A 27757-nucleotide genomic window follows, 5' to 3' on the forward strand; every position below is an offset into this window, starting at 1 on the left:
GTGTCCATTTCTATTGTGATAAGCTCCAAGGCCCCAGGCAAGGGGGTGGCTGCCCTTCCTCTGGTGTGTCCTTGGATGATTACATCCCAGGTGAACAGGGTTTAAATATATTGGATCCTGTGCATTTGAAGAGGAAATGAGTAAAGATTCATGAGTTAATGTGGACATGCCAGGGAATTGAGGGGCCATGATAGAGACAAAACTTCAGGCCATGGGCTGAAGGCTGAGGCTTCTGTTCCTCTAGCTTCTTGAATAGTGTTTACATGGGCCTGCTGAGCAATTGTGTGCTCTCAAATGTTATTTAATGGGTTTTGTTTTAATTTATTTTGTTTTTCCTTTGGTTTTTTACATGGAAGGAACAGTACCATGGTTTGAAGAAGCTGGAGTGTCTTACCTAAGAGAAATATGAAAAAAGGGACAATTCAGCAGCCAAGAATTTCTCAAATGATCTTGGCGTTTTAAAAAAAGTGACATAAATTTGAGCATGTCATGTCCATGTCTCTTTACAAAAGATTTTACCTCCTATTTCATAGGAATTTGTGTGTCTTTGAAAGGTCAACCTGCACTGAAATAAAGATAATCCCTCCTTTCCTCATTCTGCTTGAAACCACATCCTTTGTTAGTTATATTTTCTTACACAGAAACACTTGGAGATGACTACAGCAAGAGTTTCCCATTGGTGGAATTTCCACGGAGACACATGAAGTAATACTGCACAACTTCAAGTGAAGTGCACTGTCCCTTGACAATGGCAAGTTTGGGCAAACCTCTAGTAACTGAAAATCTTAGAAAGTCTGAAAGTGAGTGAATAAAAATGGGCCTCTCCACATTTGGACAGGGCCTCTCCTGAAGCACACATTTGTGGAAAAAGTAATTATGAGAGACGATTGAACTCCCAAAACGGAATGGAAATTTTCTTGTTTGGGCCTGGGTCGCTATGGCCTGGAGCCCTGTGGTTCTAACTGGATGAGGAAAGTGTGAGCAGAGATCAAAGTAAAACACACACCATTTAGGGAACTCAATATTTAACCAGGTGTCCAGCGTAGTGGCAAACTGTACTTGTGTCAATTTGCTCAAATCCTGTCTTCACAAGAAAGTAAATTCCAGCACGACCAGTGACTAGTGTAGGACACATTTCAAAGGACTTGTAAAAAGTCCAACAGTGAATTTACCCCAACACTGCATTAAGATGAAAAGCAGCTGAGTCTCTTTGTCTTTCAAGTTTTAATAGGAGAAACTTATAACATGTAATAGCTGTTACATGAATAACTTCAGAGCTTTTGGAGAGGTCTAAATCACTATGAGTGAGGGCTTGCCTGAGTCACAAAGTTAAAATAGTAAAAGAAAAAATTTGAAAAACCAATCAACCAATTAAATACAAACACTAAGTCCAAAGGGTTTCACTGGTTTTAAAACCACTTATGGAATGCACAACTATTGAAGAGGCTTACTCTGCATTCTGCTTTACTCAGGCCGGGTACATGAGCAAGTGTGAAAGCAAAATTCAAAATGTTATGTGAAGTGACCATTTCATTGTTGAAACCATGACCCAAAAGACATTTTCTCTTTTGAAACTTCGTACATTATCCATATATGTTCTCAATGGGAAGGAATACACAGGATTTAGGCTGATTTTTTTTTTAGTATTTTGTGTTCCACCAGATTTATTTGAAGATCTCCTGTCCTGCATCCACTGCCCAATGCAGAAGGCCACACATAGGACAACCAACATGAGAAGTTCACTTCTACAGCCTGATTATATCATCATGAGAATATAATTTTCCTTTTATCATCAAAGATTTTTACATCAGATTAACCAGCTCTCTTGCTTTCCCATGTTTTTCCCTGGTTTTGTACCTTGAAATGGGTGTGCACTCTTCTCAGCCTTGATCTCCATCTTCCCCATATTTCCAAACATATTCATCAGGGAAACATGTAAAGATCTTATTCGGGGCTTGTTTTATTGTTTTCAAATATATGCCCTTGAAATTCAACTTCCACCACTGTCTCTCATATACAAAGCTATGTGCTTGCAGAGGATTTCTGCTGAGAAATTTCACAGAAAGCTCTTATACTGCAGGTGAATGATGCCAGCAAGTCTTGACTGAATAGATTAGGGAACAGGACTCAGCCAAATGACAGACATGACAAGGGAAAAGCGTATGCTCAAGGATAGGACATGGCAGAGATCATCTTCCAGGCCCTGGCATATTTCATATCCCATTGAAAGTACATCCATGTGTAGATTGGCAAGCATTTCCAGCGACAAATTCTGAGCAGTGAAGCCTTCAGAGAGAATATTGTGGCATACCAGGCCAAGAATATTAGTCCTATTTAAATCTTGCCCTACAAGGTCCTCTGTGCCACTGAGGTCTCCATGGCAACGCCCAGCATTGTGACTCAGGTCTCCTACTGCACACTTGTATCCTAGAGCCTAAAGTCCAGGTCACAATGGGGCTCAGCCAATCACAGCCCAGTGTGATTGCCTGGCAACCACAAGCTTGTGGATTTCTGTGAACTGTTTCAGCCCAACTCTGCAGCTTTCCACCTCATACAACCACAGCCATTCCAATCATGCAGTATTTGATTAGCCTCTCTATGTTGACTCAGAATTTTTTTTACAGTTGTAGTGATCAAGAAAATTTGACATATTTTGAGAAGTGGAGGGAAGTAATTGAAAGAGCTTTTGGTCTGTCTGTGGTCAATGGGTTCCAAACTTAACTACCCCAGTCTTTTAAATTTTCAAACCTAGAGCCTAAAATCCACCTCACAGTGATGTTCAGCCAGTCTCAGCCCAGTGTGGTTGCCTGTCAACCACAAGCCTGTGGATTTCTGTGAACAGTTTCAGTCCAACTCTACAGCTCTCCACCTCATAAAACCACAGCCATTCCAATCATGCAGTATTTGATTAACCTCTCTAAGTGGCCTCAGAATTTTCTTTGAAGTTGTGGTGATCAAGCAAATTTGACATATTTTGACAAGTGGAGGGAAGTAATTGGCTCTGTCTTTAGCTCTGTTGGTGGTACATGGGCTCCATACTTGACTAGCACCGTCTATTCAGTTTTCAAACTTAGAAAGCCAAATGTTTCAGGGGAGGAAAGAAAATGCCACAATGATTTGGGTTCTGCCAAGTTTCTGGTGGCTTGGGAAGCAAACCTGCAAACCATACATGCAGTCTCTCCTGGATTACTGCCACCATGGTAGTATCAGTTAGCACTAAAAGCCAGCAACCAGAAGATGAGTCCCAAAATGAAAGTGAATCCTTGCAGTGCATGAATATTTGGAGTGCCTGCTTCAACTATCCAGCTTCCTCGGGGTTCACTTGTCTGCAATCGCTATTTCAAGGAGGTCTGCAGCCATTCCAGCATATCCCTGAACACTAAACATGAGGTACTAGCTCAATACCTAAACCAACATAATGCTAGATAGCTTATCAGCAGCAGGTTTTCCCAGAATTCAAATGTAACATGGTGAAAGGGAAACCCTTAGAAAAGGGATGAAAATGCCCCTTTCACTAAAAATCCCAGGTATTTACTCATGGCATGGAATATTTAGACTCCACAAATCATGTAGTGAACCCAGGGACCTGGACCAAGTGTGTCTAGTTTTCTGTTGTCCTCTTTTTGGAAACAGCGTCTTATGTAGTTGTTGAAAGACGCCTTGAGATATATTCGTAGCCCAAGATGGACTAGAACTCCCAAGGATCCATCCACCTCAGCACCCAGATTGCTGGGATTATAGGCATGAGCGACAATGCCAAGCATGTGCACAGAGATTCTTACATAATTTGTGAAATCCCACTACTGTTCTATAGGTAGCTTCTGTGTTTCAGGCTTTAGGAATATGCCTCTCTTTGTTTTGGCTCCCCTTGTTCAGGTGTCCATTTCTATTGTGATAAGCTCCAAGGCCCCAGGCAAGGGGGTGGCTGCCCTTCCTCTGGTGTGTCCTTGGATGATTACAGCCCAAGTGAACAGTTTTCAAATATATTGAATCCTGTGCAATTGAAGAGGAAATGAGTAAAGATTCATGAGTTAATGTGGACATGCCAGGGAGTTGAGGGGCCATGATAGAGACAAAACTTCAGGCCATGGGCTGAAGGCTGAGGCTTCTGTATTTCTAGCTTCTTGAATAGTGGGCCTGCTGAGCAATTGTGCACTCTCAAATGTAATTTGATGGGTTTTGTTTTAATTTATTTTGTTTTTTGCTTTGGTTTTTTACATGGAAGGAACAGTACCATGGTTTGAAGAAGCTGGAGTGTCTTACCTAAGAGAAATTTGAAAAAAGGGACAATTCAGCAGCCAAGAATTTCTCAAATGCCCTTGGCGTTTTAAAAAAAGTGACATAAACTTGAGCGTGTCATGTCCATGTCTCTTTACAAAAGATTTTACCTCCTATTTCATAGGAATTACTGTTTTTTGAAAGGTCAACCTGCACTGAAATAAAGATAATCCCTCCTTTTCTCATTCTGCTTGAAACCACATCCTTTGTTAGTTATATTTTCTTACGCAGAAACACTTGGAGATGACTACAGCAAGAGTTTCCCATTGTTGGAAATTACACGGAGACACATGAAGTAATACTGCACAACTTCAAGTGAAGTGCACTGTCCCTTGACAATGCCAAGTCTGGGCAAATCCCTAGTAACTGAAAATCTTAGAATGTCTGAAAGTGAGTGAATGAAAATGGGCCTCTCCACATTTGGACAGGGCTTCTCCTGAAGCACACATTTGTGGAAAAAGTAATTATGAGAGGCGAATGAACTCCCAAAACGGAATGGAAATTTTCTTGTTTGGGCCTGGAACGCTATGGCCTGGAGCCCTGTGGTTCTAAATGGATGAGCAAAGTGTGAGCAGAGATCAAAGTAAAACACACAACATTTAGGGAACTCGATATTTAACCAGGTGTCCAGAGTAGTGGCAAACTGTGCTTATGTCAATTTGCTCAAATCCTGTCTTCACAAGAATGTAAATTCCAGCACGACCACTGAGCAGAGTAGGACACATTTCAAAGGACTTGTAAAAAGTCCAACACTGAATTTAGCCCAACACTGAAGTTAGATGAAAAGTAGCTGAGTCTCTTTGTCTTTCAAGTTTTAATAGGAGAAACTTATAACATGTAATAGCTGTTACATGAATAACTTCAGAGCTTTTGGAGAGGTCTAAATCACTATGAGTGAGGGCTTCCCTGTCTCACAAAGTTAAAAATAGTAAAACAAACAATTTGAAAAGCCAATCAACCAATTAAATACGCACACTAAGTCCAAAGAGTTCCACTGGTTTTAAAACCATTTATGGAATGCACAACTATTGAAGAGGCTTACTCTGCATTCTGCTTTACTCAGGCCCGGTACATGAGCAAGTGTGAAAGCAAAATTCAAAATGTTATGAGAAGTGACCATTTCATTGTTTAAACCATGACTCAAAAGTCATTTTCTCTTTTGAAAATTCGTACATTATCCATATATGTTCTCAAAGGGAAGGAATACACAGGATTTAGGCTGATTTTTTTTCAGTATTTTGTGTTCCACCAGATTTATTTGAAGATCTCCTGTCCTGCATCCACTGCCCAATGCAGAAGGCCACACATAGGACAACCAACATGAGAAGTTCACTTCCACAGCTTGAATATATCATCATGAGAATATAATTTTCCTTTCATCATCAAAGATTTTTACATCAGATTAACCAGCTCTCTTGCTTTCCCATGTTTTTCCCTGGTTTTTGTACCTTGAAATGAGTGTGCACTCCTCTCATCCTTGATGTCCATCTTCCCCCGTAATTCCAAACATATTCATCTGGGAAACATGTAAAGATCTTATTCGGGGCTTGTTTCATTGTTTTCACATATCTGCCCTTGAAATTCAACTTCCACCACAGTCTCTCATATACAAAGTTATGTGCTTGCAGAGGATTTCTGCTGAGAAATTTCACAGAAAGCTCTTATACTGCAGGTGAATGATGCCAGCAAGTCTTGACTGAATAGATTAGGGAACAGGACTCAGCCAAATGACAGACATGATAAGGGAAAAGCGTATGCTCAAGGATAGGACATGGGAGAGATCACCTGCCAGGCCCTGGCATATTTCATATCCCATTGAAAGTACATCCATGTGTAGATTGGCAAGCATTTCCAGCCACAAATTCTGAGCAGTGAACCCTTCAGAGAGAATATTGTGGCATACCAGGCCAAGAATATTCATCCTATTTAAATCTTGCCCTACAAGGTCCTCTGTGCCACTGAGGTCTCCATGGCAACGCCCAGCATTGTGACTCAGGTCTCCTACTGCACACTTGTATCCTAGAACCTAAAGTCCAGCTCACAATGGTGCTCAGCCAATCACAGCCCAGTGTGATTGCCTGGTAACCACAAGCTTGTGGATTTCTGTGAACTGTTTCAGCCCAACTCTGCAGCTTTCCACCTCATACAACCACAGCCATTCCAAACATGCAGTATTTGATTGGCCTCTCTATGTTGCCTCAGAATTTTTTTTACAGTTGTAGTGATCAAGAAAATTTGACATATTTTGTGAAGTGGGGGTAAGTAATTGAAAGACCTTTTGGTCTGTCTGTGGTCTATGGGTTCCAAACTTGACTACCACAGTCTTTTAAATTTTCAAACCTAGAGGCTAAAATCCACCTCACAGTGATGTTCAGCCAATCTCAGCCCAGTGTGGTTGCCTATCAACCACAAGCCTGTGGATTTCTGTGAACAGTTTCAGCCCAACTCTGCCGCTTTCCACCTCATATAACCACAGCTATTCCAATCATGCAGTATTTGATTAACCTCTCTAAGTTGCCTCAGAATTTTCTTTGAAGTTGTGGTGATCAAGCAAATTTGACATATTTTGACAAGTGGAGGGAAGTAATTGGCTCTGTCTTTAGCTCTGTTGGTGGTACATGGGGTCCATACTTGATAGCCCAGTCTATTCAATTTTCAAACTTAGAAAGCCAAATGTTTCAGGGCAGTAAAGAAAATGCCACAATGATTTGGGTTCTGCCAAGTTTCTGGTGGCTTGGGAAGCAAACCTGCAAACCATACATGCAGTCTCTGCTGGATTACTGCCACCATGGTAGTATCAGTTAGCACTAAAAGCCAGCAACCAGAAGATGAGTCGCAAAATGAAAGTGAATCCTTGCAGTGCATGAATATTTGGAGTGCCTCCTTCAACTATCCAGCTTCCTCGGGGTCCACTTGTCTGCCATCGCGATTTCAAGGAGGTCTGCAGCCATTCCAGCATATCCCTGAACACTAAACATGAGGTACTAGCTCAATACCTAAACCAACATAATGCTAGATAGCTTATCAGCAGCAGGTTTTCCCAGAATTCAAATGTAACATGGTGAAAGGGAAACCCTTAGAAAAGGGATGCAAATGCCCCTTTCACTAAAAATCCCAGGTATTTTCTCATGGCATGGAATGTTTAGACTCCACAACTCATGTAGTGACCCAAGGGACCTGGACCACGTGTGTCTAGTTTTCTGTTTTCCTCTTTTGGGAAACAGCATCTTATGTAGTTGTTGAAAGCGGCCTTGAAATTAATTCGTAGCCCAAGATGGACTGGAACTCCCAATTATCCATCCACCTCAGCACCCAGATTGCTGGGATTATAGGCATGAGCGACCATGCCAAGCATTTGCACAGAGATTGTTACATAATTTGTGAAATCCCACTACTGGTGTATCGGTAGCTTCTGTGCTTCAGGATTTAGGAATATGCCTCTCTTTGTTTTGGCTCCCCTTGTTCAGGTGTCCATTTCTATTGTTATAAGCTCCAAGGCCCCAGGCAAGGGGGTGGCTGCCCTTCCTTTTGTGTGTCCTTGGATGATTACATCCCAGGTGAACAGGGTTCAAATATTTTGGATCCTGTGCATTTGAAGAGGAAATGAGTAAAGATTCATGAGTTAATGTGAACATGCCAGGGAATTGAGGGGCCATGATTGAGACAAAACTTCAGGCCATGGGCTGAAGGCTGAGGCTTCTGTACCTCTAGCTTCTTGAATAGTGGGCCTGCTGAGCAATTGTGTGCTCTCAAATGTAATTTGATGGGTTTTGTTTTAATTTATTTTGTTTTTTGCTTTGGTTATTTACATGGAAGGAACAGTACCATGGTTTGAAGAAGCTGGAGTGTCTTACCTAAGAGAAATTTGAAAAAAGGGACAATTCAGCAGCCAAGAATTTCTCAAATACCCTTGGCGTTTTAAAAAAACTGACATAAACTTGAGCGTGTCATGTCCATGTCTCTTTACAAAAGATTTTACCTCCTATTTCATAGGAATTACTGTTTCTTTGAAAGGTCAACCTGCACTGACATAAAGATAATCCCTCCTTTCCTCATTCTGCTTGAAACCACATCCTTTGTTAGTTATATTTTCTTACACAGAAACACTTGGAGATGACTACAGCAAGAGTTTCCCATTGGTGGAATTTCCACGGAGACACATGAAGTAATACTGCACAACTTCAAGTGAAGTGCCCTGTCCCTTGACAATGGCAAGTCTGGGAAAACCTCTAGTAACTGAAAATCTTAGAAAGTCTGAGAGTGAGTGAATGAAAATGGACCTCTCCACATTTGGACAGGGCCTCTCCTGAAGCACACATTTGTGGAAAAAGTAATTATGAGAGACGATTGAACTCCCAAAACGGAATGGAAATTTTCTTGTTTGGGCCTGGGTCGCTATGGCCTGGAGCCCTGTGGTTCTAACTGGATGAGGAAAGTGTGAGCAGAGATCAAAGTAAAACACACACCATTTAGGGAACTCAATATTTAACCAGGTGTCCAGCGTAGTGGCAAACTGTACTTGTGTCAATTTGCTCAAATCCTGTCTTCACAAGAAAGTAAATTCCAGCACGACCAGTGACTAGTGTAGGACACATTTCAAAGGACTTGTAAAAAGTCCAACAGTGAATTTACCCCAACACTGCATTAAGATGAAAAGCAGCTGAGTCTCTTTGTCTTTCAAGTTTTAATAGGAGAAACTTATAACATGTAATAGCTGTTACATGAATAACTTCAGAGCTTTTGGAGAGGTCTAAATCACTATGAGTGAGGGCTTGCCTGAGTCACAATGTTAAAATAGTAAAACAAAAAATTTGAAAAACCAATCAACCAATTAAATACAAACACTAAGTCCAAAGGGTTTCACTGGTTTTAAAACCACTTATGGAATGCACAACTATTGAAGAGGCTTACTCTGCATTCTGCTTTACTCAGGCCGGGTACATGAGCAAGTGTGAAAGCAAAATTCAAAATGTTATGTGAAGTGACCATTTCATTGTTGAAACCATGACCCAAAAGACATTTTCTCTTTTGAAACTTCATACATTATCCATATATGTTCTCAATGGAAAGGAATACACAGGATTTAGGCTGATTTTTTTTCAGTATTTTGTGTTCCACCAGATTTATTTGAAGATCTCCTGTCCTGCATCCACTGCCCAATGCAGAAGGCCACACATAGGACAACCAACATGAGAAGTTCACTTCTACAGCCTGATTATATCATCATGAGAATATAATTTTCCTTTTATCATCAAAGATTTTTACATCAGATTAACCAGCTCTCTTGCTTTCCCATGTTTTTCCCTGGTTTTGTACCTTGAAATGGGTGTGCACTCTTCTCAGCCTTGATCTCCATCTTCCCCATATTTCCAAACATATTCATCAGGGAAACATGTAAAGATCTTATTCGGGGCTTGTTTTATTGTTTTCAAATATCTGCCCTTGAAATTCAACTTCCACCACTGTCTCTCATATACAAAGCTATGTGCTTGCAGAGGATTTCTGCTGAGAAATTTCACAGAAAGCTCTTATACTGCAGGTGAATGATGCCAGCAAGTCTTGACTGAATAGATTAGGGAACAGGACTCAGCCAAATGACAGACATGACAAGGGAAAAGCGTATGCTCAAGGATAGGACATGGCAGAGATCATCTTCCAGGCCCTGGCATATTTCATATCCCATTGAAAGTACATCCATGTGTAGATTGGCAAGCATTTCCAGCCACAAATTCTGAGCAGTGAAGCCTTCAGAGAGAATATTGTGGCATACCAGGCCAAGAATATTAGTCCTATTTAAATCTTGCCCTACAAGGTCCTCTGTGCCACTGAGGTCTCCATGGCAACGCCCAGCATTGTGACTCAGGTCTCCTACTGCACACTTCTATCCTAGAGCCTAAAGTCCAGGTCACAATGGGGCTCAGCCAATCACAGCCCAGTGTGGCTGCCTGGCAACCACAAGCTTGTGGATTTCTGTGAACTGTTTCAGCCCAACTCTGCAGCTTTCCACCTCATACAACCACAGCCATTCCAATCATGCAGTATTTGATTAGCCTCTCTATGTTGACTCAGAATTTTTTTTACAGTTGTAGTGATCAAGAAAATTTGACATATTTTGAGAAGTGGAGGGAAGTAATTGAAAGAGCTTTTGGTTTGTCTGTGGTCAATGGGTTCCAAACTTGACTACCCCAGTCTTTTAAATTTTCAAACCTAGAGCCTAAAATCCACCTCACAGTGATGTTCAGCCAGTCTCAGCCCAGTGTGGTTGCCTGTCAACCACAAGCCTGTGGATTTCTGTGAACAGTTTCAGTCCAACTCTACAGCTCTCCACCTCATAAAACCACAGCCATTCCAATCATGCAGTATTTGATTAACCTCTCTAAGTGGCCTCAGAATTTTCTTTGAAGTTGTGGTGATCAAGCAAATTTGACATATTTTGACAAGTGGAGGGAAGTAATTGGCTCTGTCTTTAGCTCTGTTGGTGGTACATGGGCTCCATACTTGACTAGCACCGTCTATTCAGTTTTCAAACTTAGAAAGCCAAATGTTTCAGGGGAGGAAAGAAAATGCCACAATGATTTGGGTTCTGCCAAGTTTCTGGTGGCTTGGGAAGCAAACCTGCAAACCATACATGCAGTCTCTCCTGGATTACTGCCACCATGGTAGTATCAGTTAGCACTAAAAGCCAGCAACCAGAAGATGAGTCCCAAAATGAAAGTGAATCCTTGCAGTGCATGAATATTTGGAGTGCCTGCTTCAACTATCCAGCTTCCTCGGGGTTCACTTGTCTGCAATCGCTATTTCAAGGAGGTCTGCAGCCATTCCAGCATATCCCTGAACACTAAACATGAGGTACTAGCTCAATACCTAAACCAACATAATGCTAGATAGCTTATCAGCAGCAGGTTTTCCCAGAATTCAAATGTAACATGGTGAAAGGGAAACCCTTAGAAAAGGGATGAAAATGCCCCTTTCACTAAAAATCCCAGGTATTTACTCATGGCATGGAATATTTAGACTCCACAAATCATGTAGTGAACCTAGGGACCTGGACCAAGTGTGTCTAGTTTTCTGTTGTCCTCTTTTTGGAAACAGCGTCTTATGTAGTTGTTGAAAGACGCCTTGAGATATATTCGTAGCCCAAGATGGACTAGAACTCCCAAGGATCCATCCACCTCAGCACCCAGATTGCTGGGATTATAGGCATGAGCGACAATGCCAAGCATGTGCACAGAGATTCTTACATAATTTGTGAAATCCCACTACTGTTCTATAGGTAGCTTCTGTGTTTCAGGCTTTAGGAATATGCCTCTCTTTGTTTTGGCTCCCCTTGTTCAGGTGTCCATTTCTATTGTGATAAGCTCCAAGGCCCCAGGCAAGGGGGTGGCTGCCCTTCCTCTGGTGTGTCCTTGGATGATTACAGCCCAAGTGAACAGTTTTCAAATATATTGAATCCTGTGCAATTGAAGAGGAAATGAGTAAAGATTCATGAGTTAATGTGGACATGCCAGGGAGTTGAGGCGCCATGATAGAGACAAAACTTCAGGCCATGGGCTGAAGGCTGAGGCTTCTGTATTTCTAGCTTCTTGAATAGTGGGCCTGCTGAGCAGTTGTGCACTCTCAAATGTAATTTGATGGGTTTTGTTTTAATTTATTTTGTTTTTTGCTTTGGTTTTTTTACATGGAAGGAACAGTACCATGGTTTGAAGAAGCTGGAGTGTCTTACCTAAGAGAAATTTGAAAAAAGGGACAATTCAGCAGCCAAGAATTTCTCAAATGCCCTTGGCGTTTTAAAAAAAGTGACATAAACTTGAGCGTGTCATGTCCATGTCTCTTTACAAAAGATTTTACCTCCTATTTCATAGGAATTACTGTTTTTTGAAAGGTCAACCTGCACTGAAATAAAGATAATCCCTCCTTTTCTTTATTTATTTATTTATTTTTTTTTGTCTTTTTCATTTTTTCCGGTACCAGGGATCAAACTCACGACTGCCTGCTTGCAAGGCAGGTGCTTATGCCGCTGAGCTAAATCCCCAGCCCCAATCCCTCCTTTTCTCATTCTGCTTGAAACCACATCCTTTGTTAGTTATATTTTCTTACGCAGAAACACTTGGAGATGACTACAGCAAGAGTTTCCCATTGTTGGAATTTACACGGAGACACATGAAGTAATACTGCACAACTTCAAGTGAAGTGCACTGTCCCTTGACAATGGCAAGTCTGGGCAAATCCCTAGTAACTGAAAATCTTAGAATGTCTGAAAGTGAGTGAATGAAAATGGGCCTCTCCACATTTGGACAGGGCTTCTCCTGAAGCACACATTTGTGGAAAAAGTAATTATGAGAGGCGAATGAACTCCCAAAACGGAATGGAAATTTTCTTGTTTGGGCCTGGAACGCTATGGCCTGGAGCCCTGTGGTTCTAAATGGATGAGCAAAGTGTGAGCAGAGATCAAAGTAAAACACACAACATTTAGGGAACTCAATATTTAACCAGGTGTCCAGAGTAGTGGCAAACTGTGCTTATGTCAATTTGCTCAAATCCTGTCTTCACAAGAATGTAAATTCCAGCACGACCACTGAGCAGAGTAGGACACATTTCAAAGGACTTGTAAAAAGTCCAACACTGAATTTAGCCCAACACTGAAGTTAGATGAAAAGTAGCTGAGTCTCTTTGTCTTTCAAGTTTTAATAGGAGAAACTTATAACATGTAATAGCTGTTACATGAATAACTTCAGAGCTTTTGGAGAGGTCTAAATCACTATGAGTGAGGGCTTCCCTGTCTCACAAAGTTAAAAATAGTAAAACAAACAATTTGAAAAGCCAATCAACCAATTAAATACGCACACTAAGTCCAAAGAGTTCCACTGGTTTTAAAACCACTTATGGAATGCACAACTATTGAAGAGGCTTACTCTGCATTCTGCTTTACTCAGGCCCGGTACATGAGCAAGTGTGAAAGCAAAATTCAAAATGTTATGAGAAGTGACCATTTCATTGTTTAAACCATGACTCAAAAGTCATTTTCTCTTTTGAAAATTCGTACATTATCCATATATGTTCTCAAAGGGAAGGAATACACAGGATTTAGGCTGATTTTTTTTCAGTATTTTGTGTTCCACCAGATTTATTTGAAGATCTCCTGTCCTGCATCCACTGCCCAATGCAGAAGGCCACACATAGGACAACCAACATGAGAAGTTCACTTCCACAGCTTGAATATATCATCATGAGAATATAATTTTCCTTTCATCATCAAAGATTTTTACATCAGATTAACCAGCTCTCTTGCTTTCCCATGTTTTTCCCTGGTTTTTGTACCTTGAAATGAGTGTGCACTCCTCTCATCCTTGATGTCCATCTTCCCCCGTAAAAACATATTCATCTGGGAAACATGTAAAGATCTTATTCGGGGCTTGTTTCATTGTTTTCACATATCTGCCCTTGAAATTCAACTTCCACCACAGTCTCTCATATACAAAGTTATGTGCTTGCAGAGGATTTCTGCTGAGAAATTTCACAGAAAGCTCTTATACTGCAGGTGAATGATGCCAGCAAGTCTTGACTGAATAGATTAGGGAACAGGACTCAGCCAAATGACAGACATGATAAGGGAAAAGCGTATGCTCAAGGATAGGACATGGGAGAGATCACCTGCCAGGCCCTGGCATATTTCATATCCCATTGAAAGTACATCCATGTGTAGATTGGCAAGCATTTCCAGCCACAAATTCTGAGCAGTGAACCCTTCAGAGAGAATATTGTGGCATACCAGGCCAAGAATATTCATCCTATTTAAATCTTGCCCTACAAGGTCCTCTGTGCCACTGAGGTCTCCATGGCAACGCCCAGCATTGTGACTCAGGTCTCCTACTGCACACTTGTATCCTAGAACCTAAAGTCCAGCTCACAATGGTGCTCAGCCAATCACAGCCCAGTGTGATTGCCTGGTAACCACAAGCTTGTGGATTTCTGTGAACTGTTTCAGCCCAACTCTGCAGCTTTCCACCTCATACAACCACAGCCATTCCAAACATGCAGTATTTGATTGGCCTCTCTATGTTGCCTCAGAATTTTTTTTACAGTTGTAGTGATCAAGAAAATTTGACATATTTTGTGAAGTGGGGGTAAGTAATTGAAAGACCTTTTGGTCTGTGTGTGGTCTATGGGTTCCAAACTTGACTACCACAGTCTTTTAAATTTTCAAACCTAGAGGCTAAAATCCACCTCACAGTGATGTTCAGCCAATCTCAGCCCAGTGTGGTTGCCTATCAACCACAAGCCTGTGGATTTCTGTGAACAGTTTCAGCCCAACTCTGCCGCTTTCCACCTCATATAACCACAGCTATCCCAATCATGCAGTATTTGATTAACCTCTCTAAGTTGCCTCAGAATTTTCTTTGAAGTTGTGGTGATCAAGCAAATTTGACATATTTTGACAAGTGGAGGGAAGTAATTGGCTCTGTCTTTAGCTCTGTTGGTGGTACATGGGCTCCATACTTGACTAGCACCGTCTATTCAGTTTTCAAACTTAGAAAGCCAAATGTTTCAGGGCAGTAAAGAAAATGCCACAATGATTTGGGTTCTGCCAAGTTTCTGGTGGCTTGGGAAGCAAACCTGCAAACCATACATGCAGTCTCTGCTGGATTACTGCCACCATGGTAGTATCAGTTAGCACTAAAAGCCAGCAACCAGAAGATGAGTCGCAAAATGAAAGTGAATCCTTGCAGTGCATGAATATTTGGAGTGCCTCCTTCAACTATCCAGCTTCCTCGGGGTCCACTTGTCTGCCATCACGATTTCAAGGAGGTCTGCAGCCATTCCAGCATATCCCTGAACACTAAACATGAGGTACTAGCTCAATACCTAAACCAACATAATGCTAGATAGCTTATCAGCAGCAGGTTTTCCCAGAATTCAAATGTAACATGGTGAAAGGGAAACCCTTAGAAAAGGGATGCAAATGCCCCTTTCACTAAAAATCCCAGGTATTTTCTCATGGCATGGAATGTTTAGACTCCACAACTCATGTAGTGACCCAAGGGACCTGGACCACGTGTGTCTAGTTTTCTGTTTTCCTCTTTTGGGAAACAGCATCTTATGTAGTTGTTGAAAGCGGCCTTGAAATTAATTCGTAGCCCAAGATGGACTGGAACTCCCAAGGATCCATCCACCTCAGCACCCAGATTGCTGGGATTATAGGCATGAGCGACCATGCCAAGCATTTGCACAGAGATTGTTACATAATTTGTGAAATCCCACTACTGGTGTATCGGTAGCTTCTGTGCTTCAGGATTTAGGAATATGCCTCTCTTTGTTTTGGCTCCCCTTGTTCAGGTGTCCATTTCTATTGTTATAAGCTCCAAGGCCCCAGGCAAGGGGGTGGCTGCGCTTCCTCTGGTGTGTCCTTGGATGATTACATCCCAGGTGAACAGGGTTCAAATATTTTGGATCCTGTGCATTTGAAGAGGAAATGAGTAAAGATTCATGAGTTAATGTGAACATGCCAGGGAATTGAGGGGCCATGATTGAGACAAAACTTCAGGCCATGCGCTGAAGGCTGAGGCTTCTGTACCTCTAGCTTCTTGAATAGTGGGCCTGCTGAGCAATTGTGTGCTCTCAAATGTAATTTGATGGGTTTTGTTTTAATTTATTTTGTTTTTTGCTTTGGTTATTTACATGGAAGGAACAGTACCATGGTTTGAAGAAGCTGGAGTGTCTTACCTAAGAGAAATTTGAAAAAAGGGACAATTCAGCAGCCAAGAATTTCTCAAATACCCTTGGCGTTTTAAAAAAACTGACATAAACTTGAGCGTGTCATGTCCATGTCTCTTTACAAAAGATTTTACCTCCTATTTCATAGGAATTACTGTTTCTTTGAAAGGTCAACCTGCACTGAAATAAAGATAATCCCTCCTTTCCTCATTCTGCTTGAAACCACATCCTTTGTTAGTTATATTTTCTTACACAGAAACACTTGGAGATGACTACAGCAAGAGTTTCCCATTGGTGGAATTTCCACGGAGACACATGAAGTAATACTGCACAACTTCAAGTGAAGTGCCCTGTCCCTTGACAATGGCAAGTCTGGGAAAACCTCTAGTAACTGAAAATCTTAGAAAGTCTGAGAGTGAGTGAATGAAAATGGACCTCTCCACATTTGGACAGGGCCTCTCCTGAAGCACACATTTGTGGAAAAAGTAATCATGAGAGATGAATGAACTCCCAAAACAGAATGGAAATTTTCTTTTTTTGGCCTGGATCGCTATGGCCTGGAGCCCTGTGGTTCTAACTGGATGAGCAAAGTGTGAGCAGAGATCAAAGTAAAACACACACCATTTAGGGAACTCGATATTTAACCAGGTGTCCAGAGTAGTGGCAAACTGTAATTGTGTCAATTTGCTCAAATCCTGACTTCACAACAAATGAAATTCCAGCATGGCCAGGGACTAGAGTAGGACACATTTCAAAGGACTTGTAAAAAGTCCAACACTGAATTTAGCCCAACACTGAATTTAGATGAAAAGTAGCAGAGTCTCTTTGTCTTTCAAGTTTTAATAGGAGAAACTTATAACATGTAATAGCTGTTACATGAATAACTTCAGAGCTTTTGGAGAGGTCTAAATCACTATGAGTGAGGGCTTCCCTGTCTCACAAAGTTAAAAATAGTAAAACAAACAATTTGAAAAGCCAATCAACCAATTAAATACACACACTAAGTCCAAAGGGTTCCACTGGTTTTAAAACCACTTATGGAATGCACAACTATTGAAGAGGCTGACTCTGCATTCTGCTTTACTCAGGCCCGGTACATGAGCAAGTGTGAAAGCAAAATTCAAAATGTTATGAGAAGTGACCATTTCATTGTTTAAACCTTGACCCAAAAGTCATTTTCTCTTTTGAAACTTCGTACATTATCCATATATGTTCTCAAAGGGAATGAATACACAGGATTTAGGCTGATTTTTTTTTTCAGTATTTGGTGTTCCACCAGATTTATTTGAAGATCTCCTGTCCTGCATCCTCTGCCCAATGCAGAAGGCCACACATAGGACAACCAACATGAGAAGTTCACTTCTACAGCCTGAATATATCATCATGAGAATATAATTTTCCTTTCATCATCAAGGATTTTTACATCAGATTAACCAGCTCTCTTGCTTTCCCATGTTTTTCCCTGGTTTTTGTACCTTGAAATGGGTGTGCACTCTTCTCAGCCTTGATCTCCATCTTCCCCCGTATTTCAAAACAGATTCATCTGGGAAACATGTAAAGATCTTATTCGGGGCTTGTTTCATTGTTTTCACATATCTGCCCTTCAAATTCAACTTCCACATCTGTCTCTCATATACAAAGCTATGTGCTTGCATAGAATTTCTGCTGAGAAATTTCACACAAAGCTCTTATACTGCAGGTGAATGATGCCAGCAAGTCTTGACTGAATAGATTAGGGAACAGGACTCAGCCAAATGACAGACATGACAAGGGAAAAGCGTATGCTCAAGGATAGGACATGGCAGAGATCATCTGCCAGGCCCTGGCATATTTCATATCCCATTGAAAGTACATCCATGTGTAGATTGGCAAGCATTTCCATCCACAAATTCTGAGCAGTGAAGCCTTCAGAGAGAATATTGTGGCATACCAGGCCAAGAATATTCATCCTATTTAAATCTTGCCCTACAAGGTCCTCTGTGCCACTGAGGTCTCCATGGAAACGCCCAGCATTGTGACTCAGGTCTCCTACTGCACACTTGTATCCTAGAGCCTAAAGTCCAGCTCACAATGGGGCTCAGCCAATCACAGCCCAGTGTGGTTGCCTGGCAACCACAAGCTTGTGAATTTCTGTGAACTGTTTCAGCCCAACTCTGCAGCTTTCCACCTCATACAACCACAGCCATTCCAATCATGCAGTATTTGATTAGCCTCTCTATGTTGACTCAGAATTTTTTTACAGTTGTAGTGATCAAGAAAATTTGACATATTTTGAGAAGTGGAGGGAAGTAATTGAAAGACCTTTTGGTCTGTCTGTGGTCGATGGGTTCCAAACTTGACTACCTCAGTCTTTTAAATTTTCAAACCTAGAGCCTAAAATCCACCTCACAGTGATGTTCAGCGAGTCTCAGCCCAGTGTGGTTGCCTGGCAACCACAAGCCTGTGGATTTCTGTGAACAGTTTCAGTCCAACTCTACAGCTTTCCACCTCATACAACCACAGCCATTCCAATCATGCAGTATTTGATTAACCTCTCTAAGTGGCCTCAGAATTTTCTTTGAAGTTGTGGTGATCAAGCAAATTTGACATATTTTGACAAGTGGAGGGAAGTAATTGGCTCTCTCTTTAGCTGTGTTGGTGGTACATGGGGTCCAAACTTGACTAGCCCAGTCTCTTCAATTTTCAAACTTAGAAAGCCAAATGTTTCAGGGGAGAAAAGAAAATTCCACAATGATTTGGGTTCTGCCAAGTTTCTGGTGGGTTGCGAAGCAAACCTGCAAACCATACATGCAGTCTCTGCTGGATTACTGCCACCATCATAGCATCAGTTAGCACTAAAACCAGCAACCAGAAGATGAGTCCCAAAATGAAAGTGAATCCTTGCAGTGCATGAATATTTGGAGTGCCTGCTTCAACTATCCAGCTTCCTCGGGGTTCACTTGTCTGCAATCCCTATTTCAAGGAGGTCTGCATCCATTCCAGCATAACCCTGAACATTAAACATGAGGTACTAGCTCAATACCTAAACTAACATAATGCTAGATAGCTTATCACCAGCTGGTTTTCCCAGAATTCAAATGTAACATGGTGAAAGGGAAACCCTTAGAAAAGGGATGCAAATGCCCCTTTCACTAAAATCCGAGGTATTTTCTCATGGCATGGAATATTTAGACTCCACAACCCATGTAGTGAACCCAGGGACCTGGACCAAGTGTGTCTAGTTTTCTGTTGTCCTCTTTTTGGAAACAGCATCTTATGTAATTGTTGAAAGAGGCCTTGAGATAAATTCGTAGCCCAAGATGGACTGGAACTCCCAAGGATCCATCCACCTCAGCCCCCACATTGCTGGGATTATAGGTATGAGCGACCTTGCCAAGCATGTGCACAGAGATTCTTACATAATGTGTGAAATCCCACTACTGGTCTATAGGTAGCTTCTGTGCTTCAGGCTTTAGGAATATGCCTCTCTTTGTTTTGGCTCCCCTTGTTCAGGTGTCCATTTCTATTGTGATAAGCTCCAAGGCCCCAGGCAAGGGGGTGGCTGCCCTTCCTCTGGTATGTCCTTGGATGATTACAGCCCAGGTGAACAGGGTTCAAATATATTGGATCCTGTGCATTTGAAGAGGAAATGAGTAAAGATTCATGAGTTAATGTGGACATGCCAGGGAATTGAGGGGCCATGATAGAGACAAAACTTCAGGCCATGGGCTGAAGGGTGAGGCTTCTGTGCCTCTAGCTTCTTGGATAGTGGCCCTGCTGAGCAACTGTGTGCTCTCAAATGTAAATTGATGGCTTTTGCTTTAATTTACTTTGTTTTTTGCTTTGGTTTTTTACATGGAAGGAACAGTACCATGGTTTGAAGAAGGTGGAGTGTCTTACCTAAGAGAAATTTGAAAAAAGGGACAACACAGCAGCCCCGAATTTCTCAAATGCCTTTGGCATTTTAAAAAAAGTGACATAAACTTGAGCGTGTCATGTCCATGTCTCTTTACAAAAGATTTTACCTCCTATTTCATAGGAATTACTGTTTCTTTGAAAGGTCAACCTGCACTGAAATAAAGATAATCCCTCCTTTCCTCATTCTGCTTGAAACCACATCCTTTGTTAGTTATATTTTCTTACACAGAAACACTTGGAGATGACTACAGCAAGAGTTTCACATTGGTGGAAATTGCACGGAGATACATGAAGTAATACTGCACAACTTCAAGTGAAGTGCACTGTCCCTTGACAATGGCAAGTCTGGGCAGACCTCTAGTAACTGAAAATCTTAGAAAGTCTGAAAGTGAGTGAATGAAAATGGGCCTCTCCACATTTGGACAGGGCCTCTCCTGACTCACACATTTGTGGAAAAAGTAATTATGAAAGAAGAATGAACTCCCAAAACAGAATGGAAATTTTCTTGTTTGGGCCTGGAACGCTATGGCCTGGAGCCCTGTGGTTCTAACTGGATGAGCAAAGTGTGAGCAGAGATCAAAGTAAAACACACACCATTTAGGGAACTCGATATTTAACCAGGTGTCCAGAGCAGTGGCAAACTGTACTTGTGTCAATTTGCTCAAATCCTGTCTTCACAAGAAAGTAAATTCCAGCATGACCAGTGACTAGAGTAGGACACATTTCAAAGGACTTGTAAAAAGTCCAACAGTGAATTTAGCCCAACACTGCATTTAGATGAAAAGTAGCTGAGTCTCTTTGTCTTTCAAGTTTTAATAGGAGAAACTAATAACACGTAATAGCTGTTACATGAATAATTTCAGAGCTTTTGGAGAGGTCTAAATCACTATGAGTGAGGGCTTCCCTGTCTCACAAAATTAAAAATAGTAAAACAAACAATTTGAAAAGCCAATCAACCAATTAAATACAAACACTAAGTCCAAAGGGTTTCACTGGTTTTAAAACCACTTATGGAATGCACAACTATTGAAGAGGCTTACTCTGCATTCTGCTTTACTCAGGCCGGGTACATGAGCAAGTGTGAAAGCAAAATTCAAAATGTTATGTGAAATGACCATTTCATTGTGAAACTATGACCCAAAAGACAATTTCTCTTTTGAAACTTCATATATTATCCATATATGTTCTCAAAGGGAAGGAATACACAGGATTTAGGCTGATTTTTTTTTCAGTATTTTGTGTTTCACCACATTTATTTGAAGATCTCCTGTCCTGAATCAACTGCCCAATGCAGAAGGCCACGCATAGGACAACCAACATGAGAAGTTCACTTCTAAAGCCTGATTATATCATCATGAGAATATAATTTACCTTTCATCATCAAGGATTTTTACATCAGATTAACCAGCTCTCTTGCTTTCCCATGTTTTTCCCTGGTTTTGTACCTTGCAATGGGTGTGCACTCTTCTCAGCCTTGATCTCCATCTTCCCCCATATTTCCAAACTATTCATCTGGGAAACATGTAAAGATCTTATTCGGGGCTGGTTTCATTGTTTTCAAATATCTGCCCTTGAAATTCAACTTCCACCACTGTCTCTCATATCCAAAGCTATGTGCTTGCAGAGGATTTCTGCTGAGAAATTTCACAGAAATCTCTTATACTGCAGGTGAATGATGCCAGCAAGTCTTGACTGAATAGATTAGGGAACAGGACTCAGCCAAATGACAGACATGACAAGGGAAAAGCGTATGCTCAAGGATAGGACATGGCAGAGATCATCTTCCAGGCCCTGGCATATTTCATATCCCATTGAAAGTACATCCATGTGTAGATTGGCAAGCATTTCCATCCACAAATTCTGAGCAGTGAAGCCTTCAGAGAGAATATTGTGGCATACCAGGCCAAGAATATTCATCCTATTTAAATCTTGCCCTACAAGGTCCTCTGTGCCACTGAGGTCTCCATGGCAATGCCCAGCATTGTGACTCAGGTCTCCTACTGCACACTTGTATCCTAGAACCTAAAGTCCAGCTCACAATGGTGCTCAGCCAATCACAGCCCAGTGTGGTTGCCTGGCAACCACAAGCTTGTGGATTTCTGTGAACTGTTTCAGCCCAACTCTGCAGCTTTCCACCTCATACAACCACAGCCATTCCAATCATGCCGTGTTTGATTAGCCTATGTTGCCTCAGAATTTTTTTTACAGTTGTAGTGATCAAGAAACTTTGACATATTTTGTGAAGTGGAGTCAAGTAATTGAAAGACCTTTTGGTCTGTTTGTAGTCGATGGGTTCCAAACTTGACTACCCCAGTCTTTTAAATTTTCAAACCTAGAGCCTAAAATCCACCTCACAGTGATGTTCAGCCAATCTCAGCCCAGTGGGGTTGCCTGGCAACCACAAGCCTGTGGATTTCTGTGAACAGTTTCAGCCCAACTCTGCCACTTTCCACCTCATACAACCACAGCCATTCCAATCATGCAGTATTTGATTAACCTCTCTAAGTGGCCTCAGAATTTTCTTTGAAGTTGTGGTGATCAAGCAAATTTGACATATTTTGACAAGTGGAGGGAAGTAATTGGCTCTGTCTTTAGCTCTGTTGATGGTACATGGGGTCCAAACTTGACTAGCCCTGTCTATTCAACTTTCAAACTTAGAAAGCCAAATGTTTCAGGGGAGGAAAGAAAATGCCACAATGATTTGGGTTCTGCCAAGTTTTTGGTGGCTTGGGAAGCAAACCTGCAAACCATACATGCAGTCTCTGCTGGATTACTGCCACCATGGTAGTATCAGTTAGCACTAAAAGCCAGCAACCAGAAGATGAGTCCCAAAATGAAAGTGAATCCTTGCAGTGCATGAATATTTGGAGTGCCTGCTTCAACTATCCAGCTTCCTCGGGGTTCACTTGTCTGCAATCACTATTTCAAGGAGGTCTGCAGCCATTCCAGCATAACCCTGAACACTAAACATGAGGTACTAGCTCAATACCTAACCCCCCCATCATACTAAATGGAGAATAACTAAAAACTTTCATTCTACAGTTATTAAAAGGACCCGGATGACTACTATGACCACTCTTGTTCAATATAGCTCTAGAAACACTAGACAGAACAATTAGACAAAAGAGAGAAATAAAAATTATTATATAATAGAAAATAGTTAAACTATCATTATTCACAAATGATATGATTTTCTAAATAGAAGATGTTGAAAACTCCAGCAAAACAGTCCTAGAATTAATAACCAAATTCAATAATGTAGCTGGAGACAAAGTTGACAATCAAAAATCAATAGCATTCCTGTACACCATCAACAAAATCACCAAGAGAGAAGTTACAGAAACCACACCATTTTAAATAGCCTCCAAGTAAATGAAATACTTGGAAAGATCCTAACAAAGTAAGTCCAGGACTTACGTATTGAAAATTATAGTACTTTGGAAATGATATTGAAGAGATTATCAGAAAATAGAAAAACACCCCCTGCCCATTCGGAGCATTGTCTTTTCACTCTGTTGAAAGTGATTTCTTTTGATGTACAAATATTTTTTAATAGATGGCGTCCCAATGGTTGATTCTTTAAAATGTGTATTTTGTTCACAAAGCCTCACTAGTGTTTCTGTTTTAATATTTAGATCTTTAATCTAATTTGACATATTTATTTCATAGTAATAGACATTTCTCCAGTTTAAGTCTTCAGTATGAGGAAAGTCATTTTCTTCAGCACCATTTATTGAAGAGGCCATTTCTCTTCCACTGAATATATTTGGCTCCTTTGTCAAAGACGAGGTAGTAGGTTCTCTTTGTAGTTCTATTTGCATTTTCTAGACATTTTGGATGATTCTCAGGTCTGTTTTTCTGCCAGGACAATGCTGATTTTCTGATAGTAGCTTTCTAGTATTATAGCAAGTCAGGAATTGTGATGCTTCTTGAATTACCTTTGTTGCCCAGCAATATCTTTGGTGATCTAGAGCATTTCTGTTTCCAAATGAATTTTAGAAATGTTTTCTCTACATTTGTGAGCTATCCTAATGGTACTTTGTTTGGCAATGCATTACATCTATATGACAGTTTGCAATAAGATTTTTTGAGTTTTCTCCATATCTTTGAAGGTAGTTTTACTGGTATCTTATACTCACCAGATGAAACCTAAAGTGTATGATCCTCAGAGTTTCAAACTGTTGAGTTCTTCTTCCTAAAGATATCCACAATAATATGATATTTTTTTCTGTTTGTTTGAGACAGGATTTCCCTATGCAGTTCAGGCTGACTGTGGGCTCACTTCTTTGTCCTGTAAATTCAAACTGATTGTCCTACTTCAGCCTCTTAAGTCCTGGGATTACAGGTGTGCACCTAATGCTTGAAAGAATTAATGCTGTTATTTGAAACATGAAGAAACAGTCATGAGATAGACATGTATTCCTTAACTGCCATTCTCTTAAAGGAAAAATGTCTAATTTAACACATAACCTCATTGGAGTGTAGGGAATCACAAGATGAGTTTCTATCCCTTATGGGCTGGGGATGCCAGTCTAGACTACTGCAGAAACAGGAGATGTCACAGGTAGGAATATGAATCAAATGTGAGCATTAGGATTAAGAACTGAGAGACTCTTGTATTTAAGGATGATGAGGAAAAGAGCAGTGGAAAGCAATGAGAGACCTGGTGAGCTTAGCTTGTCCTGACTATAGATCACACTTTATTATAAGGATGAACATCACAAATTATGAAATATTCAAACATGTGCTTTTACTCTAGAAAATATTAAGCCTTGGCACTGTAGCTCAGCTGTATTGTAGCTTGGCATAACAGATACTGTCTTGCACCTTGCATTTATCTAGTGCCCTGTATTTGACCCAGGAAAATTAAAAAGCACTCAGGGTATAAGTCCCATGAGCAAAACAAAAGGAGCTGTTCTCAAAGAAAAATAAGTACCCTGCTAAAAAAAGAAACAGGATACAGGTGTCAAACAAAAATTCATTTAAGATTCTAGCTAAATTGTTTCCAAATAGGATGTCTTTTCTGATTCTCTCTTTTAAAAATGCTTAACATTCCAGTTCAGGGCCACTTGTTTTGATTCTGAAATAAGAAAGGGGTCTTTATACAAGTGATTCTGATCTCAGCTATTTAAATTCCAAATTTATCCTTTGGATGCTTGAATTCCTATACTGTTGTTCACAAACTCACCTCAAGATGCAGAAAGATTTACTGACACAAGCAAACATCTGGATTAAATGTCAGTGCCCCTGAAATGAAAGAATAATAGTGAAAAGGAGGGAAGAAAATGACAAACACCATGTGTTATGATGCCCACCTCTTTTCCTCAGCATTAAAGAGGCTGAAGCAGGCAAATGGCCATGTATTCAAGGACAATCTAACCTACACAGTGAGAGTGAAAGGCCAGCCAGAACCACAAAGTAAGACTACATCTTTAAAAACAAAAAATAATAATGAAAAATGTAGAAAACCAAGGGAGAGAGACTATTAAAGGAAAACAAAAACAATAGAGCTGAGTGAAAGCTGACCTAAATTGGCAATTATGGAATGATGTTGCAGAGGAAAGCTGGCCATGTAGTGGCATCTGGGCAGCAGTGACAAATACAGAGTTAGAAATGGTGCCTATAGTGCTACAGCACAACAGTGACCTCCTTCCACCAGTAAATCTGCAATTTGCTAGAATGAAGAGGTCCAAAAGCTCATGGAAATCTTAAACTCAGAATGAAGAAGTAGGTTCACACAAAGGCTTTGGGACATGGCCTTTATCAGATATTTCATATTCAAATTGAAATAGGACAAATATAATCCTGCCGTGTTTGGGGTGAAATGCACCAAGTTGGTTGGCTCACAACATTGAGGAATGAAGGCACAAAACAAAAGATGTTCAAAATTTTTTCTGGGAAAAAAGAGAGAAGAATAGTCCTGGAATTTCAGGAATGTTTTTCAGTGTTTAAATCCCAGACCTATTGTCAGGGGTCATTTATACAGGAAAGTCACAATGTGAGTACAGTGTGGGTTTCAAACTGCAATCAACCTATAAGCTTGTAGTGGCTTAACCAATATTATTCAAACTTGGAAGAAGTCACCCAGAAAAAGCATGTTAAAAGAGCCAAGGGATTTTGTGGGAACAATAGTCCAGTTGTTCTGGTCATTCATTATGGTAACTGATGCCTCTCTGGACTTCCTGGAGGAGGTGGTGGTAACTGTAGTACATTTCAAGCTATTGTTTTTCTCTTCAGGAGGCATGTATACATGGTCACTACATCTTCACTTTCTGGCTTTCTTGAGTTATGCCTCTAGCAGGGATTGTTGTGTTTAGGTTTTTACACTGACTCCTTTGAGGTTCCATTTCCTCTCTGATTGTATATCAATTCCTCTCTACTTTGGCCTCCTCTAGTAAAATAACAGTACTATTTCAATGGATAAAGTAATGTTTATATGTTTAATGAAATATTATTTAATGGGTGCCTGGGATTTAGCTCAGCAGGCAGAATCACCTGCCTGGGAAGTGCTAGGTTGTGAGTTTGATCCCCGGTACCTAAAAAAAAAAAAAAAAAAAAAATGTGTTTAAACTGCAATGAAAGAAAATAATTTTATTTGTGAACATGTAGATTAACAAGATTTTTAATTAAATATGTCAATGGCAAATTGAACTATGTTAATAGTCATATTTAGAATCTAAAGATGTTGGGCTGGGTATTGAGCTAAGTGGTCAAAGCACCTGCCTGGCAAGCACAAGGTCAGGAGTTCAATCCCTTGTACCAAAGAAAAATATACAGTTGTCAACCGTGTAATGCTATAAGCACAACTATTAAAATTGATAGTTGTTCAGGGTTAAAAAGCTCAATGTTTCTTTTGTCATCTATGAAGTACCTACAAATAACATGGTAACTACAGTGAATAATACACTGTGCACTATACCATTGCTATTTGCTGAGAGCTGCCTTTATTTTTTCCCCACATAGTTGAAAGATGAAAATGATTGGTGATGATAAACTGTGATAATAATTTTTTCAATTTTACTGGATATTTCCCTACATCCATTAAGTACATTTTATTTGCTACAATTATTCTAAGTGAAATAAATAAATAATTCTTAAAGCTATAGGCATCTGTGTTAGTTAGAAATATAGGCAGTCAGATAGTGATATAATGGAATGAAACTCCTGACCTACTCGTGTTTGGTAGGAGTTTGTGTTCTATAAAATAGAAGAATGAATTTTAGGAACAATGGAGGTGAAGAGCAGAATAAACTATTGAGAGAAAAAAGTGAAAGATTTTTGCTCTAGATAGGATATTACAGCAGTGGGAAGCAGTCCAGGGGACATTTACCCTGAGCTCACTTACCCCTCCCTTAGGCAACTTATCTGTGGCATGAAAAGAGTCCCAATCAGCTACTGGCACATCAGCAATGCCACCTTTATGCACCACCCCAGTCAACAAGTAGATATAAGCCCCCTCACCACGTATCCAGCAGAAAAAGGCAGACATCTAGTCGTCATGTGATCCACCTTCTTAGAATAAAGGTCATTTTTACTTTATATTCTCTCCTTTACCACTGTGAAAACCCTATCAGAAAGCTTCTGTCTGCGAGAGCAGGAAGGGTCATAAGTGGGCTGTCAAGGACTCTGTATCTTCTAAGGACTTTATAGAATAAAATCATGGGGTGAGATGGGTTTAAGGTGGGGGAAATTGGGAACTCACAAGGCAGATGGGCATACCTTTGGACACAGCTATGTTTAGCCAGTATAATTAATAGTTCAGGCAAAATTATTTACACTGCAGACAAATGGGAAGCGAGGTCATAGAAATCAGGCATTTTACAGAGCACTAACTCTCATCTATGGGACTGGGAGGGTGACTCCTGATTTC

The sequence above is a fragment of the Cavia porcellus genome, unplaced genomic scaffold, assembly GCF_034190915.1.
Source record: "Cavia porcellus strain 051 isolate PalLab524CR breed Dunkin Hartley unplaced genomic scaffold, mCavPor4.1 scaffold_5, whole genome shotgun sequence".
Lineage (NCBI taxonomy): Eukaryota > Metazoa > Chordata > Mammalia > Rodentia > Caviidae > Cavia > Cavia porcellus.